This window comes from Cryptomeria japonica, chromosome 3 (assembly GCF_030272615.1).
Source record: "Cryptomeria japonica chromosome 3, Sugi_1.0, whole genome shotgun sequence".
NCBI lineage: Eukaryota > Viridiplantae > Streptophyta > Pinopsida > Cupressales > Cupressaceae > Cryptomeria > Cryptomeria japonica.
Genome location: NC_081407.1, coordinates 775,369,441 through 775,396,466, shown reverse-complemented (window position 1 = coordinate 775,396,466; position 27,026 = coordinate 775,369,441). Strand labels below are relative to the sequence as shown.

The 27,026-nt window shown below is 38.1% G+C and overlaps 1 protein-coding gene across 2 annotated transcripts in view; it reads right to left on the bottom strand.

Annotated features, from left to right (window-relative positions):
- Positions 1 to 27,026, bottom strand: part of LOC131063330 (uncharacterized) — a 167,561-nt gene that overhangs the window by 1,000 nt on the left and 139,535 nt on the right. The gene's annotated exons all lie outside the window — the stretch shown is intronic.

The following is a 27,026-nucleotide window of genomic DNA, read 5'->3' as shown; positions in this document are numbered from 1 at the left end:
TTTTACTCTGCCTAGATGTTTGATTAAAGGCAGTTAATTGTATGTCCAAATTTAACGGGAGATTTTTAGTTTCAATGGATCCATTTCTAATTCTGACACTTCTTATCGTATTTCCTTCAAGTTCAGTATCTCAATAGAATCGGCTGATTACCATTTATATTTCCCTAATATAACATACAGAAGCAGCCAGAGCAAGCTATCTACAGGGTGGACATTGGGCTTGCGAGGGAATTCTGTGAAAATAACCTAGAGATGCCTAAAGCAATAGCCTATACTCATCAAATTAAAATGCTGATTGTTCCTGTTTTATTATAACAAAGCATTGATAAGGATTCTTCTGATCTTTAATGAAGTACTGGGGAAGCCTTAAAAAAGTTCGCAACAAAATAAAACTGTAATTTTCAATGTGTATCCTTTGCCAGAGGGATGAAAAGTTGACAGACCATATACTACTGCTTACCAGCTACAGTCCTGGTTCATATAGAAAATGAGCTACTATTGGGTGTATCCACATGATATATAAGCACTAACTAGCTCATGGCCATGCCTAGTCAAAAATGTGAAGCATACCTGGAAGATATGACTGGTTTAAGTAATGTAGAGCTTGTGTGGTTAGAGTACAAGCAGCAATCTCAAACATATTAAAAATTCTATGACCGAACCAGAAAATGTCACACCGTACAACAGTTAAAGGTAGGACCATGTTGACTCACTTTTAGAGAGTCGAAAACTCCATCCAGAAGGCAAACATAAAGAAGGTCAACTGGAAATAAGTGAAATGTAACTCTGCTCCCTCATGAACTTGAAGAATATATTTTGATAGGGCAATCTAAGCAAGGTAGGGGCAAGACATGTGAATAGAAGCAGCAAAGAATCATTCGTAGGATTGAGTATCGTTGATGCAAATTCTCGGAGGAACTGATAATGATGAAAAGGCAATTGCTCTTGTCAAGGGACCAAAACTTAGCCTATCTCTAGGCAAGGAAAACTTATTGGTTGAATATAATTTACAAACAATAATAAATGTCAGGCCAAGGGAGTAACTCTAAGTTCGGAACTTGAAGGTGTCCTGAAGGGAACCAGACTAATTTATCCCCTTGTTCAACAATGTAAGCCTCAATAATTTCCATATAAAAAGAAGTTTCCCTCTTCTATTTTTGCCATGTCCCCTTTTCGGAATCAGATTCATGGAGAAGACCTCTAACTTGTCCCCATTTCCCCTAGGCTAAAGGATAGAGCAAGGGAAATAACAACAAAAAAAATTCAGTGGGACTTACTGAGCCATGAAACTGTTGCCCCACAATCTTAAAACACCATTTGATCTTCAGGGCCAAGGCTTACCTTTCAAGAGGGCAAAATAAGGGTTCATCAACAAACTAAGGAGGGTTAAAGGCCACTTAATGAGAGTGGATAAGCTCTCCTACACTTTGAGCTCAGCTTAGACATAGGAGGTATTCCTAGATATATCCTCAATCAGATTGTAGGTGTTGAAAGATGGTATAAGATATAAAGATTGCAGTTGTATCCAGAGGAAGTTTAACCCCAAATACTATCACTGGGTTAAAGGCTAACCAATTGCATAAAATCTCTTATATAACTGATAAGAACATCATTGCATGAAATGCAAAACGGAGGTACATGAACAAGATACCCTAAGATGATAGATTGATAAAGCTTGCTGATGATATTTTCCTGTTTATAATACTGAATCATGAACTACACAATTGCTAGACATAAATCCTACACTATCGGTTATAGATTTTGCTTTGATTAAGGTGTGTGATTGAATCATTAGTTTCCAGGACTAGTGGTTAACAAAGTCCCAGTTTATCAAATGAAATACAATGAAATAAATCATACAAGAGCAGATCTAAACATATAAATCATCAAATGCAAGTTACCAACAATAGAACATACTTAATCGTCCAAAATCATACTATAAAAGTCCATATGCAATAAAGGAATAACCATTACAAGGTTTGCAATGTATTAAAATGTTACAATTATCAAATCTACATTATATTCATGGCAAACATCATTTTCGTGACTATTTAAGATGCCAAGAATAATGTTGAAGAAGCCAGAAAATATGTCAAAATTATGATTATCAAGTCATACGGTAACCCAAGGAAGTTGCACGAGCTGCTGTATAATATGAAAGGTTCTACCAAGCCATGTAATGTGGAAGATTCTGCCAAGCTGTACAATATGAAAGGTTCTACCAAGCCATGTAATGTGGAAGATTCTGCCAATCTGTACAATGAGAAAGATTGAATACCATCGTACCATGTCACAATGAGACCTCCGCACAATGTCACAATAGCAATGCCATAAGTTGCTGATGAGGGAAGCCTGTATGCCAAAAACCAATTGCAAGAGCCGTACACCAAAACCCCATCTGTCATGTTCCAGCCATAATCCATTTTGTATACACTCATATTTATGTATGAAATGTTTTAATGACCAATGATCCTTATTTTGATCTCCTCACCATTTATTGAAGAAGTATTGTATTGATTGTATTTATAGATTAATAATCAATAATTGATTATATTATACATGTAAATAATAAGCAAGTATTTTCTGAGATTCCTATATTAACTAATAAATAAATATTAACCAAATGATAGTAAATAAATAAATATTAATCAAATGTTAATTAATAAAAGAGTGTTTGAATTGCCTAAAGTCACGATATTTTAAAGAAAACAATATTAAGAGGAGGACGTGACTTTCGATAAAGTCACGTTCCTCCCCAAAGGCAGCAACAACTCTTGGCCATTTCAAATATGGGGCCAACACTTCTCACGTAGAGGCAATAAGAGGAATAAAAGGAAAGGAAAAGGAATCGCTGAAATAGGAATCTAGGCATAGAAAAAGAAACAGACTGGCAGGAGAATATACATGGCACTTAGCAATCAAGCAAGGGAAGCATCGAAGGCATACTCGAGGAGGTATGGTTATAATCTGCTCTTAATATTTTATGGTTCTGAAATGTATCGAACTTCCCATTCAAACAATTTAATAATTATAATCAATCACAAGTACAACCATAATCTTGTGCCATAGGGAAGGAATAAACACAAATAATAAGGTTACAGAGAAATGATCAATCTGTTACAATTTCAGCATTCTAACAGGGTATCAGTATATTATCAGCAATAATCGTTGACAGAACTATAAAGAAAACAACCGCCAATAGATATTGGCCTTTCATGTATTTTCTCACTTACCATGTATTATGCATTTCAGTTTCATATGTGAATAGAATCTAGTGACCATTCTGATTTAATATTAGTGCCTGGATATTACATGTTCAAACTCATCATGGAGGGAAGGGTGAGGGATGTAGGAAGAGGGTTAAGGCTGCCAACTAAGTAGGCCACCTTGTTGGATGCCTAAGTTCTGCCATCAAGGCCAAGATGGTCAATGTTCCACTCTTGGGCTTAGTTCGGTTAAGCTGAGAACTCCACTACATTCCCCCCTATCGGACTTACCTTGATAAGTTGGTAGCAACACAAAAGATAAGGCATGGATAGGAAAGTAAGACCTGCATCCTGCTAAGTAGGCCACCCTGGATGGGGCCTAAGATCTGCCACCAAGGCCATGAGGGTCAATTTTCCACTCTTGGGCTTAGTAAGGTTTGGTGGGGTCACTCCTATCATGTCCTATCCCAAACTTAGAATAGGTTTAATATGATTATAGTTAAGCAGAATATAGATTTACATGTTCTAATTGACAGCATTAACAGCTTAATGTGTATATATATATATGCACATGTGTTTTATATGTGATGATTGAAAGGCTTAAAAGTCAAGAAGTTGTTGGAAAGATAATTATTACAAGTAATTCCCTTAACCCTAATCTTCGGAATTTGTGTTTTTAGGGTTTAATTTGAGGCAATTAGAGTAGGGGATATTACACCGTCGCAAAGAATTGAAAAGCCGAAGCTGTCATACAAATGATATAAGACTAGGTTGTGCGATGTGGTATGCATGAAGTCATATGATACGTTTTCTCCAAGGCTGTATGAGTAATTGAAGTCGTACTCCCAACTTATAGCACTTTCGTATGAAAGAATGAATTAATCTCAATAAGGGACACTATCATACGATAAGAAAGTGGGGATACCATATGGTGCCAATGTTACATTGAAGTTGTCACCGTACGGTGGGTATAAGGTGTCGTACAATAAGTGTCTCTAAGGGTCGTAAGGGTATGTGAAAGGTCCATACAGTATGGTATAGAAGGAGCTGTAGTCCAATAGTAAGAAACCGTACAATGCCACCATATGAGGTCACACGGGGTAAATAAGAGGTTGTATATTGCAAGGACCCAAAATCCATATGTGAAATAATGTTGAGGTCATACACCTAGAAAACATAAAGTTAGCCAAGACATGCCAATAATGGTTGTACAAGCAAGGTCCTTGTTTGATTGCTTCATGACATTAAGTCCCCCATTTATTATTTTATAGTCGATACTTTCATATCTTCCTTGCAATTTTTTCTTTGCTAGATTTACTTATAATTCCATTTTCCCTTATGTTGGCATCCTTTGTGCTTTTTAAAAGCCAAATTTTTTATAGTCACCACTTTTAATTTTTAAATCCCCCTAAACTTCATTAATTTTTTTGTGCACTCCCGTATTTCAATAGAATTTTGTTTTTTGCTCCTCTTCCCATAATTTTTCCTTTTAATTTAATATTCCTCAGTCATAATATTTTAATACTCGTCTTTTAAATTTTTTTCTCTCCCCCTGGCTCCCCTTTAAATTTGATGATTTCTCCGACTCCATAACTTTTTACTTTTTCTTTCTATTTCCCATTCCTCCTAATTCCCTCTTTCTTTTCTTGTAATATTTTGACGAAGTGGATCCCCCTTGACAATTATTTGTTCACATGACATTACATATTCTGCTCTTCCTACTGTAAGATGTACCTATACACCTAAAACTGTCCTAGCCTAATTAAATAAATCTATATATATTTAATTAATTCATTAGCTTTTTCCCCCATAGCACTTCTCAATCATCTCCTGATTTACCTTTAACCACCTCTTTAATATTTTCCTATTTTCTATACCTACCCTCTAATTTGAGCCGACCATTTATCGCTCCACCTCTTAATCCTAGCCCTCCATTTTGGTGAAGTCACGGCAAGAGGGACCTCAAAGAGAACAGTTCGGACCATGCAATATTGAGGCAGTGCAAAAAAGACTGCATTATATCATGAAAATCAATTACTATCTACCAGCAACATGCAAGCTCACAAGATTCGACACAAACCTGATTACATACATGCTCATTACAATAACCAACTCAAGCAAGAATGTGAGCCAACTCTGGACCTTCTAACCTCATGATTATTCTTCTTTGTTCTCATAACTGATTTCTAAATGCTTAATTACATTGATTTATATGATCAAGAATGATCCACATTGGCCCGAGGTGAAACAAACATTGGTGAACAAGATGAAATGTGTAAAACAAGGTCGGCCTCTGCCAAAGAGATCCTTCTAGAAAATCCATAGGATGAAGTGCCAACCCAAGGGAAGGTTGGCCACACGCCAAGGAACGTTGGAAACAACGAACTGAAGCTCTGCAAGCTACGGAAATGATCCGCAAGATTCAGTAATAGCAAATAGATCCAAGCGATTCCGGTGTTCTAAGCCAAAAAACTGTCTCAAATTTCGGAAGCAATAACTTGCTGAAAAAAGATCCAAATGTCCTACAAACTTGGGATAAGGTAGATGAACATGTCCACGAACAAAATCCAGCTCCGCAAGATCTGATGAGCAAATGCAAAGAAGTGCAGAAAGAAATGTTGAAACTGCAAAACAGGAAACAAATTGAAAAGAAAATGTTTTTGGTTGATGCAAGATTGCCATGAATCAGGGATGCTTGTGCATCACACATCCAAGGTTGTTGAAAAAGCGAGTCCCTCACTTTGTTGGGGTCGGACGAAAACCAAGAGGGTCTACCTCTGCCTGAGAAATCCATGATGAATCTTCAACTGGTCTGCCTTTCCACTTCACAAGATATTCTTTGTATTGGTTGCTCCGGGTGCTACGCCCAATCCTACTATCCAAAATGTCTTCAATTTGATCCAGTTCCCTCCGGGGTATCAATTTTTCCAAGTTTGCTACACTGTCCTCATTGAATTTTGCCTCATGGTACTGATGTAGATTTGCAATGTTGAATATAGGTGAAATACCCAAACTATTTGGTAACTCCACTTCATATGCATTTCCGGAACTGAATTTCCTCAAGATCTTACAAGGTCCAAACTTCCTCATCTACAACTTACTATAGGTTCCAACTGAGAATCTCTCTTTTCTCAGTTGTACCATCACTTCATCGCCAACTTTAAATTCCTTATGTCTCCTCTTTTCATCTAATTTCTCCTTATACTTGTTGTTCATGTTCTCCAAATGTTGTTTAACCTGAGTATGTACTATCCTCATATGCTTTGCAAATTCTTCTGCTTCTACACTCCTTTTATCTTCATTACTGATATCTCTCAATTCCGATATACCACTGGGGTGTGCTCCGGTAACAATCTCAAAAGGTGTTCTTTTGGTACTCTTGTTCACTGAATTATTGTAGGCAAACTCTGCTTGTGCAAGGATCAAGTCCCAACTTCCGGTTTTGTTTCCAACTAAGCATCTCAACAAATTTCCCAAACTTCTATTTACCACCTCTGTCTATCCATCAGTCTATGGGTGAAAAGTAGAATTGAATTTAAAGTCTGTCTTCATCTTCTTCCAAAGTGTTCTCCAAAAATATCCAACAAACCTAGTATCTCTGTTAGAAACTATGCTTTTGAGTAATCCATGTAATCTTACCACCTCCTTGAAAAATAGATCAGCAACATGCACTGCATCTGTTGTCTTCCTACAAGGTATGAAATGTGCTATCTTCGAAAATCTATCTACCACCACAAATATAGAATCATTTCCTCTCTGTCTTATGCAATCCAAGTATGAAATCCATGCTTATGTCCTCCCAAGGTCTTTCTGGAACTGTCAAAGGCTTATACAATCCAACATTTTGACTACTACCTTTTGCAAGTTGACAAATTCTACAGCTCTGAACAAATTTCCTGACATCCTTATGAATCTGAGGCCAAAAGTACTTCTCACTAATCAATGCCACTGTCTTATCAATACCAAAGTGTCTGGCTAATCCTCCACTATGCTTCTCTTTTATTAGACTTTCTCTCATAGAACTCCTAGGTATACACAACTGAACTCCTCTAAACAACATCTCATCTTGAATGAAATAATCTTACTTCTATCCACCATAACCAGTTCCTTACAGGCTTTCCAAGGTTCTACAAAATCCGGGTCATCCTCATACAAGTTCTTCAATTCCTCAAAACCTAATACCTCCACTCTCATCTCTATCAACAAATTCCTCCTTCTCCTCAAAGCATCAACAACTCTATTTGACTTCCCACTTCTATGCTTCAACACAAAGGTATAACTCTGCAAGAACTCCACCCATCTCATATGTCTTTGACTCAACTTACTCTGACTGTTCAAATACTGCAAAGCTTGGTGATCAGTATACAACACAAACTCCTTAGGCAACAAATAATGTCTCCACTTCTTCAATGCTTGAATCATGGCATAAAACTCCTGATCATACACAGAATATCTCCTCCTTGCATCATTCAACTTCTCACTTAAATAAGCTACTGGTCTTCCTTCCTAACTTAACACTCCTCCAACTGCATTCCCACGTGCATCACAGTCCACTTGAAATACTTTGTTAAAATCCGGTAAAGCCAACACCCTGCTCAGTCACCTTCTGCTTCAACAATTCAAAACTCCTATTTGCTCCGTGTTGGGTGAATATTTTGTCACCAACGTACTAAGAACAAAATATATAATTCACACAACGCTATGCTGAGAAATTAATCTCTCCTCTCATCAAGGGGAGGTTCCCTATGAAATTTCTCCTCTAATTAATAGGACAAACTACACCAAGAGTTACTATTAAGCAGCACAAAGTCTTCTTTAACGTAATGCTAATTCACACTAATCGTTACAAATTAAACAATTAGAAACTTAGCTTAAAGCTCAAAGTATTCAAGTATAAATTTCTAATCCATTAAACTACAAATAACCGCGGCAATACAAAGCTTACCACAAGTTAATTTATCAACAGATTTCTCAAGTATGCTAAGAGCACAAAGTCTACTTGCAAGATTTGAGAGCTCTCTAACCACATAGCAATATCTTAAAGATCAAGGAAGTAAAGATAATATATATTTCTCAAGTATGCTAAGAGCACAAAGTCTACTTGCAAGATTTGAGAGCTCTCTAACCATGTAGCAATATCTTAAAGATCAAGGAAGTAAAGATAATATATATTCAATGGACATAGGAACATTAAATTATATAAACGATTTTCTTGATACAACACAAAGTTTGTGATCAACAAAACGGTTTTCTTTATTTGTTTGATTGAATTTTCACCACAAAAGCCGAAAGTCTTAATTGGGATAAAAATTCAACAGAGTTTGCTTAGCATGAAAAAGATAAAATATTTACAAAAAAGGTCCTCCTTATATAGGAAAAGAAGTTGAGAAAAAGGTGGGCACAGTTGACTTATTCAACTGCACAGTCTCATTTTACTACAACTACTACATAAAGAAAACATGCAGCTGCACAAAAATTGACAACATTTATCAGTGTAGCCGCATGAAGAAAGGGTGCCAAAAGGGGGAACTTCATTCTTGATTCTCTTCTTCATTGGATTTCTAGAAATCAATGAATTTAGCAAGGATGGCTTTCATCTCTACTTCGTTCGGCATCAAGGTAGAACTTGTGATGATTTGGACGCGGGACATTGCATCTTGAATCTTCACCTGTTTCTTTTTAACATCCTTCAGCATGGATGCGAGGACTTCAGAGCTGACCTGAATTTCTAACAGTTTATCAAATGTATCAAGAGAGAAATCTTGTCCTGTGCATTGATCCATCAAAGAAAGGAATTCTTGCATGACAACTTCAGCAGTGACGAGATTTTGATCGCCATCATATAAATAGCAAGGGAGATCACCAACTTTGGCAAAAATAAGGTCAACCTCGTCATCACCTTCTTTCTTCTCCCGATCCAGCTCTGCAATCATTAACTTCATTGTCTCTTGCTTATGAGACAATAAAGACAAGATCTGGATATACTTCTCCCGTGTGGGAATTACCTTATTCTCAACCAAGACATCTATCCTGAAGTCCTCCATTTTGCCCCACAAGGTAGTACTTTTCACAACTTCCTCAATCTCCTGTGATAAAGAGGTTTTGAGTCCTTGCATCCGACTCTGGATTACTTCATAATTAGACAATAATTCCACTGTTGTTGAGCTCAGAAGATGAGAGCCTTCTGACCTTAGCCGTGAAATCCACTCATCCATCACTCGGCCTTTAGCTCCCACCTGTTCAATCTTCTTGAGAGCTTCGGTATCTATTGAGGATCCTATAGGCTCAATCTCTTGAGAAGATTGTGTGACCTTTAGAACAACATTGGTCAGCTGTTCACATTTCTGCTTCAAGATATTTTTCTCATCCCTCTCCTGATCCAATCTTCTCAACAAAGAATTAAGGGCTGCCTGAGAATTTAATTTAACACTCTCATGTGTTTCTACCCCGAGCTCTACGACCTGCATGGTATAATCTTCAGATCGTATGTTGCCCTTGTCCTTGTCTGACGATGGCACCATAACTTCAGCAAATTTTCTCTTGGAAGCTGGGTCTACTACCACCCGAGATACCATCTTTGGCTTTTTCGTTCCCTTAGGCTTTGGAGGAACTAATAGTTCAAAGTCAAACTCATCTGGAGATATCACCTGTTTTTTCCTCTTAGGGGCCACTACTTCCATCCAAGGGGGTAGTTCTGGATTGGATGATGGAGTAGTAGCTCCTTGTTGATTTTGAGTTGAAGCTTCGGGAGCAAGTTGACTGGAGCTTGGAGCAGTTGTGAGTGTTACTGATGGTGCTGATGTTGAGGTATCTAGTGGAACATTTGTTGCTGCTACCTCTTTAGTTACAGATGGGAGAATTGAGGGTGCCGTGTGTGTAACTTCAGCACTTACCAGTGGAGGAATTGTTGTGGTGGTGGTGAGTAAGTCTACTGAAACCTGTTCTGCAAGTGCATCTTCCAAGGTCTCATTAAAATCCATCATCGTGGATTCAAAAGTAGATGAAGGGATATCATCTAAATTAGAGAAGTTGGTTATTGTGAAAAACTGACCAACGGTCTCTGATTGCGTCATTCCCATACTTAGATCTCCATCTTCTTGAAAAGCTTCCTCCTCTTGTTCAGAGTCAGAGTCAGAGTCAATAGAATGGATGATTACCTATGAGGTAATCGGGGCATCAACTTCAGCTGGATGCGATACTTCTTCCGCCTGTACTTCCTCTTGTTGAGGAATTTCACCTTCTTCAACCTTCTTTCCTTTCCCAACTTCACTGGCGGGGGGTTGTTCTGGCTCCTTCACCACTGCTTCCTGTGATGCGGATGATGATTCACCCTTCTTCGACCCTTTAACTGTAAATTTGATTTTGGGTCCTTTACCCTTCAATTGTACCACAGGAGTGCTTGTGAATCTGCCCTGCTCTTTGTTCTTGTTTCAGTTGTTGTTGTCTTGCCCAATGGGCCATCACTATTGTCGTCATCTCCTAAACTAGCGGGAAGCTGTTTCATCCTAAGATTCTTTTTTAGCAACCAAGCATTGGTGTTTGCTAAGATAGGAGAGATCCTCTGTGTAATAGATTTGCTTTCTTTCTTCAACCATTGCACAAGTGGAAGTGGGGAGTCAGCAATCTTCTTCTCATAATAAACAGGGTCCACTATGTCATTTGTGTCTTCCATGGTCATTGGGATCTTAGCTAGATCCAAATTTTCAATTTGTTCCAGAGTAAGGCGGCTGAAATCCATCCTTCTTATATCCTCCTCATTCTGACAATCTGCCCAAACATCCTCAAACCTATAAACATGAGTATAAGTCCTTTTGAGTTTGTTCTTTATACCACGAAAGTCAAAATTGGTTCGGGCCTTGAATCTTCTCATGGTATTCCACTGCATTTCTTCCTCCATATTTTTGGCCTTGGGATTGGTTAGCACTGAGTACCTGCCAATCGATTCTGGGAATTTCAGCCCAGTCTTATGTGCTTGTGATTGTTTCTCATGCACACTAATCAGTTGTCTGCATAGCTTCATAAGGACGATTTTGTCTGAAGGGAACCTTGGAAGAATGAAGAGCTCACCTGAGAAACATCCAATTCGGATATAGGTGAATGTGGGAAACTGCAGAAATACACACCCAAAATGAGATACCCTGTTGTAAGCGGCCTCTGATATTCTCCTCTTCTGTAGGCCTTTATCAAAAATGCACTTCCATACAACAAAGAAGGCATCATTGACTCTTCTATAATGGTTACCTTGATTCTTGATAGTAAGCTGATAATAATACTCCCAGACAGGCACCAATCTTTTGTCACCCTTGGTAGGCAAGGCTAGATATTGCCTCATTGAAACAGTTGCATAAACTAGGTACGAGGTCATGTAAAACTTCAGTGTCACCTTGACCTCCTTCAATTGAGCACAAAGCGCATCACTGATTTGCTCTCCCCAATCAATTCTTGCGGCTCCCTTTCTGATTATATTTATGTAATACGACATCCAATTTTGAAAATAATGAGTCTTTTAACCCTCTCACTCTGGATAACATGGTGACCATGTCGTTATATTCCTCATTAAAATCACTCCTGTGGAAGGACTTAAGCCATCATGAGGTGAGGGAACTTCTTGCAGTAGAGAGATAAACAGTATTGATCACCTTTTTGCATTTATCCTCATGTTTCTCGTAGTACTCTTGAGCACTCTCTTGAGAAATATCAGCTACTTCTTCAACTAATGAACCTTTGAAGACACTATTGAAGAATACACTGTCTAGGGTCATGATGACATTCTGATCTTCATCTTTTACTTGCCTTGTGCTTGGATCAAAATGATCAACTACTGCCAGTACAAATTCAAGATCATGAGCCGCAACTGGGAAAGATGCATACTTATGCAGCTCAGATTTGATTAAGCTGGTTAGACGAGCAGGAGCCTTTTGAACCCGGTCAACAAATTCTTGCATATCAACATGCCCAATTTCGGTGTCTCTGATCTCCTTAATATTTGAGTCTACTGAACTCTCTGGGTACAGATTCAAGTACCTGTCGTACTTGTATTTCATCTTTCTTGATGATGCTTTACTTGGAGAAGATTCCAACTGACCTGAGGAAGACTCGGGCTTGTTGTGAGGGAGCTTTGACATTCGTGATGACTGCATTCAACACTGATGATTAGCCATTCATCATTATCAAAATCAATTTTTCTCAAATGGATCGAAAAACGGGACTCAAAACAGGCTTAGGAGTAAAACTGCCAAAAACAGCAAGTCGGGGAAAAAAGTCCGACCTACTCTTTTGAAAACAAAAATCGCACATCGGACTTTAAAGTCCGAAATGCAATTAAAATAACTTGATCAGCACATCGGACTTTAAAGTCCGATGTGTCAATCCAGGGAAAAATAGTAACACATCGGACTTTAAAGTCCGATGTGTAAGGGAGAAAACTTAAAACAAGCACATCGGACTTTAAAGTCCGATGTGCGATCTGGGATAGATTAAAGGCACATCGGACTTTAAAGTCCGATGTGCTTACAAAGGGAAAAACACTTGGTTGACATGTCGGGTTTAAAAACCTGACATGTCAACCTATCCTTCTCTGCATATCGGATTTTAAAGTCCGATATGCGAAGGTTAAGCTCCCGCATATCGGACTTTAAAATCCGATATACGGAGATCCTTTTCTCCAACTGCACACCGGATTTTAAAGTCCGGTATGCGGCTGGAAAAGGGGGACTTCAGAGGAATATGAAGGAAGGAGCAATCAGATTTTAAAATCCGAATGCTCTTCCGACACACAAAGCAAAAACCAAAAGAAAATAAGACAAGACGAACCAAAAAGCTAAAAGCAAACAAAAACCCGAAAAGAAAACAAAGAACAAACCCTACATCTTCCGCAACAAATGATGTTGAAAAATCCGACAAGGAGAGATTTGATCCGAGTCGAGGCGAGCAAAATCCGAGTCATGGAGAGGAAAACGGAGGAGGGCGCGTGCAGGACAAACCAAAATGAAGACTAAAAACGCAAAAATTAATTAAAAAAGCATTTAATCAAACCTTAATTTATCAATTAATGCGGCATTTAATACAACTCGTGGTTGCATGTCGGACTTTAAAGTCCGACATGCAGGCTAGGAACACTTGCACGTCGGGCTTTAAAGTCCGACATGCAACCTATGGACAAACCACCTGCAGTTAGGACTTTAAAGTCCAAACTACAAGCTAAAACCACATTCAATTCGGACTTTAAAGTCTGAACTGCAAGCCAAAAAACCTACAAATACACATCGAACTTTAAAGTCCGATGTGTATAAAGCAAAAAGAACCCTGCAGTTCGGACTTTAAAGTCTGAACTGCAAATAAAACTGCAAACTTAAAGGAACTAGGAAAACAATAAAAACAGAAAACAAGGAACAAAACGAACTAACTGACCAAGTTGATTAAGCTCTCCCGGAGACCATAAGGTACGAAACGGACCAGTTTCGTAGGGTTGCCTCACGATTTTGGCCGTGCTGAAATTGAGGGCAACACTCCGGTTGTCCACTTGAAATCCTTCCTATCTCCTCTCATTGCTTATGTCATAGGGCTACAAACTAAACTGAAATTTTTGATAAACATCCAGTAGAAACTAGCCAATCCATGAAATGATCTTACCTCTCCAATGCTTTCCGGTGTAGGCCATTCAACAATTGCTCTTACCTTCTCAGGATCCATCTTCAATTCATCCGCAGATATCACAAATCCCAAATAGACTAACTCTTCCTTCATGAAACTGCACTTCTTAATGTTTATCAACAACTTTTCTTCTCTCAACCTCTACAAAACTTGTCTCAAATGCAACATATGTTCTTCCTTGATCTTACTAAATATCAAGATTGTTGGTTTTAGTAATCAGATTTAGATATAACTTAGAAATAACACAAAACAATCACACAAAAGAGACAAGACACCAAGAATACCCTGGGAAAACCTCCCTCTTGGAGGAAAAACCCAGCATCAAGTCCAGATCAAAATCCTTTAATCATGAGCAAATTACAAGTACAATGAAGATTAGATCACTTATCTGATCCAGTCATCAACCTAGGGCAGAGCTTTGCCCAATCTAAATCACTAATGTGCAGGCCCTAATTCGCTGATCCCACAAGTAGGGTTTCGACACCATAGAAGAGGATGATCGCTGCTCTTAAATTAGTGAGTTAGACAGCTCAATATCGCCCAGCATAATCGCCCATAATTGGCACAAGTTTGCTCCACAATGGTGATCAGATTCGGGTCTGGAATGGAGCTCAGAATGATCAATAGTTCGCCCAAATATAAGGTAGATTCACAACTCAGATTCCATACTAATTCACCCAGCCACAAGAACAGAAATTCGACAGAGTATATGAGGTTTGGATGCCCCAGGACAGATTTGCACTCCTAGATCAGATTCGCTTCAACAAGAAACCAATTCTCTGAAGTTCGCTCACTCTTGATGAATATCCTTTTGCTGATGATGATGATTGCAGCTGGAAGCAGATCACATAAGGTAGAGAGATATATATCCGCTTGTGATTGATAATTTGTGATCCTCAAATCATCTTACTTATATATGAATTCATGTCAACAATAAACCTTGGTCGGCCTTGCATATTCTAGCGCCAAGATATAATTTTGAATTTATAAGTTACATATGGGTCAAGACCCATATACAATTTACAAGTTAAATCAATTGCCCAAATAGGGCCTACCCTTTTTATTACAAGTTAAAAGTATTGTAATCACTTAAGTTATTACAATATATATATTTGCCATCAAATAATTCAAACTAGCTATTTAATTTCAACAAAGATGTCATCCAAATATACAATAACAAACTTATCCAAGAATTTCTTCAATACTTCGTTCATCAACCTCATGTAAGTACTTGGTGCATTAGTCAATCCAAAAGGCATCACCAACCATTCATACAGTCCTTCATTTGTCTTGAACGTTGTCTTCCACTCATCTTCTCTGATTTCGATCTGATGGTATCCACTCTTCAAATCTATCTTTGTGTAGTATCTGGCTCCACTCAAACAATCCATTATGTCATCCATCCTATGTAATGTCCCCTTCTCATTGATGCTCTTTCAGTGGTCCATTAGCCTATTCCTGAGACCCGTAGGCTAGGTGGAATGAGTAATCAGGGTCTAGCATCGATGAAACGAGGACTTACTATTTTTAGTAAGTCAGGGAATGACCATTCTGGTGCCACTGTCCTACTGAGCCCTCCTTGCTTGGCCTCTGGATGCGATGATCATATTTTTCTGAGCATTAATTCTTGACTTACTATTTTTAGTAAGTAGCTGTGTGGCACAATTCTATTTTTGGCAGTAGACAAGGTTCTGATTCTGTAGCAGTCTGTGGTCGTCTGGGCTCAGTTTTATCTTGGTGGTGATAATAATCAGTACGGGAGACATTTGCGACATAATTAAATATTATTCCCTTATTCTATGGTTAATATTTAATTAATCTATTTATTGGCTACTGGTTTATTAAATTTGGGATTAATACCTATTTAATCCTAAGTTTGGCGAAATTCAGATATACTATAGGATGAGAAATATTTTAGAAGGATATTATTTCACTTTTGCATTGCCATTATGTGCCTAAGTGTGTAACGTGGGTCCTCCCCCCCTTCTTGGGCGTGAGTTTTGACTTAGGTGAATGGGCGCTACACTTGGGTCCACATGTAAGTGGAATGAAATTCAAATGCAAGGCGTGGAATTTGGAGGGGTGTCATTTGAATTTGAAGAATGAAGTTATAAATATGAGGCTTGGGTTTCCATTTGCACTATCTTGAAAATCTGTAATGTTATGCTGTCGGATTGGCGACAGAACTTGAGGCTTTGGAGTGCGTCTCCCTAGTGCTACCCAGTTTCGTACTTGAAATACAGTACCTAGCTGTGCATTGTTTTCTTCTACATTCTCAGAGTTTGCCATAGACATCTTGTTGTTGAAGTGATTCTAGAACTTGCTGGTTTCGCCTGTGGCTGAAGCACATTTTTGCTCACGCCTCTCTGCTGGAGCGACTGACAGTTATGGGTATCATTCCTATCTTCCTTCCCAGCACTGGCAATAAACTTTGTAAGTTTATAGCATGTTTGTTTGAATTTTGAATTTATTATGCTAAATCGAAATTCCTAGGCTAGGCGTGGGTTTTCTGCCTCGCATCGGGATGCGTGCAAATTAAATAAGGGTCCTTTTGGGCTGTTGTTTTGATTGGTTGCCATTGCATATGACGTACGGTGGGTTTGGGACTGGTTTGAGCTGATTTGGATGTAAAATGAGGGAGTTATGAGTATTTTGGCATTTCTCTAGGCTGCTGGTCTGTGTTTCCAGCCTGCAGATTGGTTGTAACAGAAATTTATATCTTTATTGTAGAAATCTGCATTACTCTCCTATCATTTCTATTATTGTAAGGTTAGGTAGTAGTACTACTAACCAGTTCTATCTTTGTAATTTTCATCCCGCTGAATAAGTGGAAGAGGCTGGCTTGCCGCCTGATATGCAACAAATTTGTAATTTTCAATCCTCCCGCTGAATAAGTGGTCGAGTGATAAGTTCAATGCTTTGGTCCTCCCGCTGAAATATGCGGTAGAGTGATTGTTTAATATAATGTCCTCCCGTTGAAATATGCGGTAGAGTGATTGTTTAATATAATGTCCTCCCACTGAAATACGCGGTAGAGTGATTGAACTTCAATTTCTTGTAATTTTCCCTTGGTCGGTTTACCGCCAAGAGTTTACTTTCTATCCTGCTGGATAAGCAGAAGGGGCTGGCTTGCCGCCCATGCATTGTAATTTTCAGTTTGTTTATTGATGTTGACGATCCCTGGAACACCGTATGCTCTCACCCTCCCAGTCTGGGCTCTCGGTGAACAAAAGGTGGAAGGGTTCCCTTTCAGTTGTTTTGCTTATTCCTCTAACCTTAACGGGTTATTTGTTGTGGATGAATTGTTATTGGCCTGAAAAAATTCAAAAAAAAATTAGTGGAATATTACATCCTAGGCAAAGAAAATCTATACTTCACTGTGATCTTGTTTATTGCTCTAGAGTCAGTACACATCCTCCATTAGCCATTCTTCTTAGGTGCTAACACTGCTGGTACTGCACAAGGACTCAAACTTTCTCTGATCAAACCTTTCCTCAACAATTCTTGCACTTGTTTATTCAATTCCTCATTCTCTTTCGGTGTCATCCGATGTGTTGCTTTATTAGGCAAACTAGCTCCGAGAATCAGGTCCATGCAATGACTGATACTTCTCACAGCAGGTAATCCATCAGGCACATTATCTGAAATGAATATCTCCATATTTTGTCACCAACTCTTTTATCTCTTCCGGTTGTTCTTCATGCTCCGAACCTTCAGTCTTCTTATGAACTATAGCAAAACATACACTCTCATGTCTCATCCTATCCATGAATTTCCTTCCATCCACCAAACAGATTCTAACACTTGTACAAACTTCACTCTTCAAAGGTTCCTCCAAAGGCAACAGGGCCTACTTCATCCCATTTGCAACCATAGTGTATATGTTCTTTCTCCCATCATGTATTGCCTGTCTATCAAACTCCCAAGGTCTTCCTAACAAGATATGACAAATATCCATAGGCATAATATCACACAAAACTTCATCATGATAAGATCCAATTTTCAATTTCACCAAACATTGTTCACTTACTAGTATCTTACGATCATCCTGAATCCACGATATCTGATAGGGTTTCGGGTGCTTCAATCTTTCCAACTTCAGCTTATCCACCATCTCTTCCGAAACAAGATTATCTGAACTACCACTATCAATAATGACTTTACAACACTTACTGGATACCTTACATTTGGTCTTGAGCAAATTCCTCATCGTCTCCGGTATCCTAATCACTAGCAATTCTCCATCTTCCAGTTTATTAGCTGATCCGATATGGTCTTCTTCCACCAATGTTGTCCTTCCAGTGTTCTTGGTCTTCTTACATTCAAAAGCACGATGCCCTTCTCCTCCGCACTTAAAGCAGGTTACTCTAAACACTCTTTTATCTTGCCTTGTCTTATTTTCCATAACCCTTATTCTAGTATCCATCAAGTTCTCTTCTCCAGTAAAAACTTCTATCATCTTTTCGATATGAACTACCATCTCTACTAACTTCCTTGTCTTTATTCTAATCTGTACAGGGTCCTCTTCCTCTAGAATAGCTTCTTCTTCCTTGAAATCTTCCTCCAGAAAACCTTCCACCTCTACCTCTTTGCTTCTACTCATGTCTTTTGTTCAACTTCTCCTCTGCTTTCAGGGCATATTGATAAGCTTCTTCAACATTCTGCAACTTGATTAGACTAAGTTCATCTTGTATTGACATCCACAACCCATTCAAATACCTAGCAATTTGTTCAATCTCATCATCAATATGTACGGATCTGATATTCAATTTGTAGAATGCTTCAGTATACTCCTTCACACTAGATTCCTTTTGCTTCAGGTTTTGCAACTTCCGAAACAGATTCACTTGATAATCGGCAAGCATAAACTTTGATTTCAACTTGCTAACCATCCGCTCCCAAGATTTGATCTTCTCTTTACCTCTTCTTTGTCTATCAGCCTGCAAATGTTCCCACCAAAGAGATGCATGTCCTTTCAACTTACTGCAAGCATATCTTACCTTATCTACCGCGATGCCTTAAAAATCAAAATACTTTTCCATCTCCGTGATCCAATCTAACAATTCATCCCCAAATCCAATTTGCCACCATAATCTGGTGGGGTAAAATGCGATCTGGTATTCGCTCTTGGCAATGCTCTTATAAACCTCTCTTCATCCGAATCATTCGCCGATAGATTTGCTCCTTGTTCTCTAGCTACTTCTTCTTCATCCTCACTCACATCTTCAACATGTCGACCTCTTCTCTGGGCCGTTTCAACAACTTCTAAACAGGCTGCAATTCCTCTCAACATTTCCATCGCAGTAGGGTCTGCATTTCCACGTGCTCCACCACCTCTCACATTTCCTCTTCGCGCCATATTTACACCAGTCCTCTGTAGCTCCAGGTCGGATCCTCAATCCACCACTCTACAACAAAATCTAACAAGACTCTGCGATCTCCGGAACGAAAACTTGCTCTGATACCACTCGGTGCAGTCACGGCAGGAGGGTCCTCAAAGAGAACAGTCTAGATCGTGCAGCAAGTGTTAACACAACAGAAGAAACACAATGTGATGGAGGCAGTGCAGAAAAGACTATATTATATCATGAAAATCAATTACTATCTGCCAACAACATGCGGGCTCACAAGATTCGGCACACAGGCCTGATTACATACATGCTCATTACAATATCTGACTCAAGCAAGAGTGTGAGCCAACTCCGGACCTCCTAACCTTATGATTATTCTTCGATATTCTCATAATTGATTTCTAAATGCTTAATTACATTGATTTATATGATCAAGAGTGATCAGCGGTAAAAACAAACGCCGATGAACAAGATGAAACACGTCAATCAACAAGGTCCGCCTCCACCAAAGAGATCCTTTCGGAAAATCCATAGGATGAAGTGCGAACCCAAGGGAAGGTTGGCTACACGCCAAGGAACGTTGGAAACAACATACTTAAGCTCTACAAGCTACAGAAATGATCTGAAAGATTAGCCAATAGCAAATAGATTCAAGCGGTTCTGATGTTCTAAGCCAGAAAATTGTCTCAGATTTCGGAAGCGATAACTTGCCGGAAAAATATCCAAACATCCCGCGAACTTAGGATAAGGTAGATGAACATGTCCACGAACAAAATCCAACTCCACAAGATCTGGTGAGCAAATGCAGAGAAACGCAAAAAGAAATGTTGAAATTACTGAACAGGAAACAAACTGAAAAGAAAATGTTTTTGGTTGATGCAAGATTGCCATGAACCAGGGATGCTCCTACATCACATTTCTAAGATATTCTCTATAAAAATGGATCCTTTTATCCTTATCAATCCCTAATGCTAATGCAAATCTTAATAACATAGCGATCACTCAAGCATCTACACAACCACAACCCGTTCTTTATTGAGCTCTTGTGCACACATAAAATCTCGAGCAACCATTATCAATATCAAGCAAGATCAATGGAGATAGCAAACAATGGAGATCAAACCCTAATGAGCATGTGAATGGTATAATCTTTAATAGTTGCTGTTTTGCATGTTTTCAAGTTCTTCATTGGTGTATGGTGGATTTCATTGTAGAACTAGGGTTTTATGTGGCTTTATTAGGTTTTACAATATTTTGAATTCCCAATTTCACCATATACAGTATCATCCACAATTTGGCGTGCTTTCATCGATTGCTCTTCACCAAGAGTTATGGCTTCAAGAAAATTGCACATTGACGGAAGTACCTCATAGTCCTCCATTTGACAATGAAATAGTCCATTCAAGGAACTAGTCTCATCTTCAAAACAATCTTCCAATTCGAGCACCCCTTAATCGTTTGGTTCCATGCCTTTCCTTCCATTGTCCATACCCGACTCTTCGTCTTCAGACTTTGATTCGAAGGATGCCAACTCCTCACTCACCGCCTAGTTTTTCAAGTCCATGACGTACTTCCTCCCTTTCCTCTTAATTTAGAGTATATTTTGCTTCCAATTGTGGTTTGACTTGGCGGTGATCAGCTAACCTCTCCCGAGGAGTGCCTCATATGCCTTCTTCTGCAATGGGATGACTACAAAGTCCAAAATGAATTGTTGCATCCCAATCATTATTTTTTGTGCCATTAATGTTCCCAACGGCTTGATGCCATGTTAGTCGACACCTACTAAGTGGAAGGTCGACGACCAAAGTGTTGGTCTTTAGAGGTATTTCCAAGTATCTTCTGGCAATACGTTTACTCCCGAACCTCCGTCAATGATGATGTTTTTCAATTTCCTCCCCATAATTTTCATCCTGACAATGGTCGGCTTCCTCTCGATGCTCACCGTCAATAACATTGGATCATTGGCCCCATTCCCTTCACGTGGTGGTTTCCCAGCTAGTTCCTCTCGTGGCTTACATTGTTTCTGGCTAACTATGTTGTCATTGACCGTGTTGCTAATTGCCATTCTTAGTTGCAACATAGTTTAAAGGTATATCACCTTGATGGGTATGGTTGTCTGTAGCACCTGTCGAACTATGTTCTTCTCTAATTCCTCCATGTATATTAATACCCTTCTGCTTTAGGCAGTTGGTGTCCTCATGGTCTCCCAATCCACACCATTTGCAATATAATTGTATGTTGTCTTTCTTATTCTAGCAATCTCTCGCAAAGTGTCCCCATTCGCTACATTGTCAACACTATATGATAGAATGTCCTCTGAAGTCATACTATATTTGATTCCGCCCTCGTTGATTTCCATGACCACCTGACGATACATTTTGTGGTTTCAATGGAGTATACTCTCCCTGCATGAAGAGTATTTGCATACTTCTAGTCTTCAAATTAAGATCCATCACCTCGCAAATCTCACAAAACATCTTTCTAGGACAATTAGCTTTCGTGTGCCCCTCGATTTTGCACTTAGTACACCATAGTTCATTAGTTTCTTTAATGGTTCTTTATCTGCCTTCAATATTTTCATCATTCTCATCATATCGTGTTGTAGGACCTAAACAGTTTTGGATTTTTATCACTACTACCTTCGGTGATCTCATCATTGTCAGTCTTCCTCTTCCCTCAGGAGGATGATTTGTTTATATTCTCAATGTCCATCACCCAATTGTAGGAATCGGCATATGAGGATAGAGGCACTACTTTCATCTTCTTGCGCAATGAGGGGATTAGTCCCTCCATGAACCACCTCTTCTTCAACCCGTCAACTGGCTAGTTCTCCATCTTACTCAACAACTCCCTGAGCCTACGATTGTAAGCCCATATGTTTTCATGTTTCCCTTGTTTCAAGTTGTAAATTTCGGCAACAATCTCATTGTCATCCCATAGCAGTTTAAACTCGGTTTCAAATGCTTTTTTTAGTACATCCCAATAGACTATGCATGAAGCATCAAGTTTTGTGAACCAATCGATAGCTATACCTCGTACCATTGTTGGAAACGCTCTCAACCAATAGTCCTTGTCCTCCTAACCACTTACTATCTAGATGGTCTCACGCATCTTGCAGTGCCTCATAGGATCCTTTGACCCATCACTCGTGAACTTTGGCAATTTTTGACGATCCACATTCGAACTCATTGGAGGAGTCACCATCTTTTTCACCTGCTTACTCCCTTGTGTGCTAGACCTGGGTGGACTGTTTCGACCACTACGTTCTGGTGCTTTCCTTGCGCTCTCAGCCACGCACATGTCCTCTATACATCCACCTCCAATGTCCCCAACACTCTGGGTACTTCCAAGCTCTGACTCATTCCTGTGCTCCTTCCGTCAAGGGGTCTACGATTTGGATCCTCCAATTCTCATTTCCCCTGAGATGGATAGACGGTGGAATATGTTTATGAGTTTAGGATTTCCCTCTTCGTACTCCTCCTTCGACGTTGACTATACAGATAGATTATCTGATAGTCAAATTGGATTTTCCTCAAATATTTTTGTAATCTTCTTCCTCATTCTCTTTGTTATACAATTCTTAGAGATCCCCTACTAGCTTGCTCTTGACCACCATGTGGCCTCTTGTCGCCTTTATTGGGATCTAAAGACATAAATCACTCAAAGCTGACCCGATTTCTTATAAGGCAACGGTGCCAAATATTTACTACATCTAATAAATTAAATACAAGAAGCAACAATAAAGATGCCAATGTATACCAGATATAGGAGTAAAATATCTTTATTCGCACATGAAATTATTACAAAGAAGAAGACCAGAGATGGTCAGCCAAGGATTATAATCGGTCTGACTATACCATACTACCTTCCTTGATGGTACACAACATATATAAAGAACCTGATAGTTGCCAACAGGAACACAACCATCAACCAACCGACACATATAAATACCCAAAAGTGACAACAAACTTAATTTGGACAATTAATACATTGTCGGATAACTAATATTATCAAACATAACACTAAGCATTGTATCCTGACTATAGTACAAGTTTGAGATTTTGTAATCAGATCTATCATTAAATTTGATGGCATTAATCAAGGTACCTCCGAACCATTAAATCGACTAAATGTTAAGTATCTTCAATTGTCAATCTCCAAATTTATGGTGTTTGTTTTCATACATTATAAATGGCAATATGAAAAATGTAAAACCTCAATGCAAATATGTGCAAATTATTGTTAAAAAATAGAAATCAAATAACAAAACCAACAGCAAACTAAGTTTACAGTGAGCAGCTAGTTTAATGTTCTTCATCAGTGAATGCATGACATCTGTTTGGTAAAATTCCTACATAGCCAAGTGGTTAGAAGTGTCGAAAATTTTATTGGCAAGCTGGGGTGGGACATTTCAGTTATTAAGGTATGTGGAAGTTTGTTGGTGTTCAGCTCATGCCACTTAGCAGCTCTAAAATAGGTCATCCTATCCAAACAAAAAGAACCTTAATTTGAGATCCAAGAAGATGGGGCACCCCAGGGAAATCCAACAAGCAGGGAGTAGCTAAGTATGCTTGGGAGTTAAGGGACCTACCAAAAAAGATACAATGGACCTATCATGACTAGAGAAAACTCGTGTGAGAAATATAGTTTATTTGTTATGGAATTAGCAAGTGTTAGATCCCTCTTTAAATGAATGGTTTTATTTTGTTTAAGAGATATGTTTTGCTAACATCTGCAGATGTTATGAACATCAGAGAGAAATTATTGGCATGTATATATGTATTGTTGCTGACAATAATGTTTTTATTAAATTATGGAATCTTGGAAGGCTAAGATCAACCTAACTACCTTTTCATGTCTAAGTGGATGCAAGATACCAAATGCCCTTAGAAGGTAGAGAGAGTATCATCAAGGAGAGGAATGTAGACCTTGGAAGAGGACGAAATTGCCATCGAACCATGATCCTAGAGATAAGTTATCCTTGGGGTTTGTTATTGCCTTGGTGTCATGGGTAGTATTGTCGTGACCTTGTCAATTAGTTAGGCAGTCTTGGTCTTTTTCTTATATCGTCTATGATAATTTAAATTTAAGATTGTTCCTATAATCTTATTATTTTAAGTAAACAAACTTCAACATGAATATCATAAACTTTCACCCTAATCTTTAACTGTAATTTTAATTAATGTATATATATATATATATATATGAGGTGCATAAAACATATACATGCATATGTGTGTGTGTGCGCATTCATGAGCTATTATGAACAATGCATATATATACATAGGTGTATGAGATAAACAGCTCATATATATTCATATAAATACCAATTCAAGAATTGAATTTCGGGGGAGAGCATATAATTCAGTTGTCTTAGCCGAGACTTCAGGTTACATACTAGAGTGGGGAAGGGAGCATTACTCCCACCTCATAACCTTCGTGGAATTTTACCCCAAGGTTGTAAGTTACTAACGTTATCAATAGTTATTAATAAGAGATCATGCTTTAAGAAGGGAGTCATTTTGGGTTCCCTCTGAAAAGAATTGATTACAATGTTCACCATGGTGGAGCTACGGTAACTAATGAATCATTGGATAGAATAACAATAAACGGAACCATTGGAGGAGCGCATGGGAAAATCAACCTTGCTGTTTCTCAGTGCCATCGAACTTAATTCAGGCATGTTAATAACTCTTGCATGTACATCTCTAAACGCATGCACTATTGATAGCAGCGATTTAATCAATCTTTTTCTGCAATTAATGTGAAATATATGATTTGGCAGTTGTTATATATTCATAAAATTCTTTGAATACTTAGAATTGGTCGACGCTATATCAGAATATTATGTAGGATAGAATACCATAAGATGAATCTTGGATTTCCAAGACCTAATACACTTAGTCAAATTATAATCTTTTGTGAGATGTGGCTGTCTTTCTCGGCCTAGAGCACCATTAAGAATGGTATTAAATCCACAGAATTCATGGCCTTTGGTATTAAGCAATACTGATACCCTGTATCATATCGAATATCTACTAGTGATATTAGCATAACCATGACCTCATCTATGTGGATTGATGCAAGAATAATCATCTGGTCATCTGAATTTAACCATTAAGAACTCTTGAACATCACAAAGGAAATGATTTTTCCTATTCAGAACTCAATGGGTAGTGTAAGTATAAAATAAATGTTGATGTTGTCTTGGTAGGACTTACACGTGTATGCATGCATGTAGGTGCAGAGGTTATATCAAATATATATATTGTTCATGCAATAAATCTGCAAGAGTCTAAGACTCAGAATAATACTTCCTATTGTCTTAAAACTCGGTATGGGAACATCATTGATCTGCCTGATATATAATCCTTAGCCATGAGAAGCCAAAACAGATTTCTCGTTGTAGGGAATACGAGAATAGAACCCTGAACTGTTAAACTGTACTATGTCAATCAACCAGTAAATCACTGTTTTGTTAAATACATGCTTAATCTGTTAAACATAATAATCTTGTTTTGATCTGTGAAAATTGATAATACAGTGGATCTGTGATCAGTCATGTTGGTTTATCTGTGTTCAGCTGAAGAACTTTTTGATTAAGAGCATTCCTTAAAAGTCATTATGTCTGATTTTGTCAATAGACATTAGACTTATTTTAGCGGGTTACATTTCCTTGAAGGTCGTTAATAACCGTTATTGTCAAAAGACATTAAGCAGTATGCTTGTTAGTTGGTTAGTGTAATGTCCCTACTTTGAAATATAATTTAATAATAAATAATAATAATAATAAAATTAAAATAAAAAAGAATAAATATAAAAATTAAATTAAAATATAAAATAATATAATTAAACATAATTAAAATTTGATTAAAGTTAATGAATGGTCAAAAGGCATGAAATGATAAGTTGTGTGTAATGTCCCTACTAGTTAGGGATCATTACAGTGGTATCAAAGCAATAATCCTGCCATCCTGTAGGGTAAAAATGAATCATTGAATCATTCTAGTCAATAAGAAAAATCTGACAGTGCGTGTATTCACGTGTATGTTTCGTGTTTGAAATTATCCATGTGTATGCTCCGTGTTTTTTTTATGTGTATGCTCCATGTTTTTTATTCATATTGGGAGATAACTCAGTTTGAGAAAATTGTCAATTGCTTGAGGACAAGCAATTTCGAGAAGGGCAGACTGTCATGTCCCCTCCTTGATCGTTATATATATCCTAGATGAAGTAATTATTATTATTAATTATTATTATTAATTATGAAGTAATTATTATTATTAATTATGAAGTAATTATTATTATTTAATTTAACATTTCCCCGTAACATCCTCTCTCCATGCCTACCAAACACCAATACTTATATTCCCCTTATTTCAGCATTTGGCAATGGTCTAACAATGGTAGAAGCATAAAGAAGGTTGGAAGAGCAAAAGAAAGTTGTCCAAAGATTTTGGAAATTGTATCAATTTGTCATGTCCCGAACATGGTCACTAGGCCAAAACAATGAACCAATGTGATATCCCTAAACAAACTAGTCCAAAATTAATCCTCATAACACAGTTCGTTGAGATGGTTCAAATTCGGGAAGTCTCCTAACAAGATGAATTTGAAAGAAAGACTCCAAATTGTAATAGCATACGGTCTCTTCAACGATTCAATTAAGAATACAAGATGCTAAGTATCGATTAATATTAAGGTATCAATGCATTGATAACTTAAGAGAAGACTAGAATCAGCCAATGTGATAACAAATATCGATAAACAGCAAGATACGATAATAAATAAGTACCGAAAATTAGTAACCGTGACC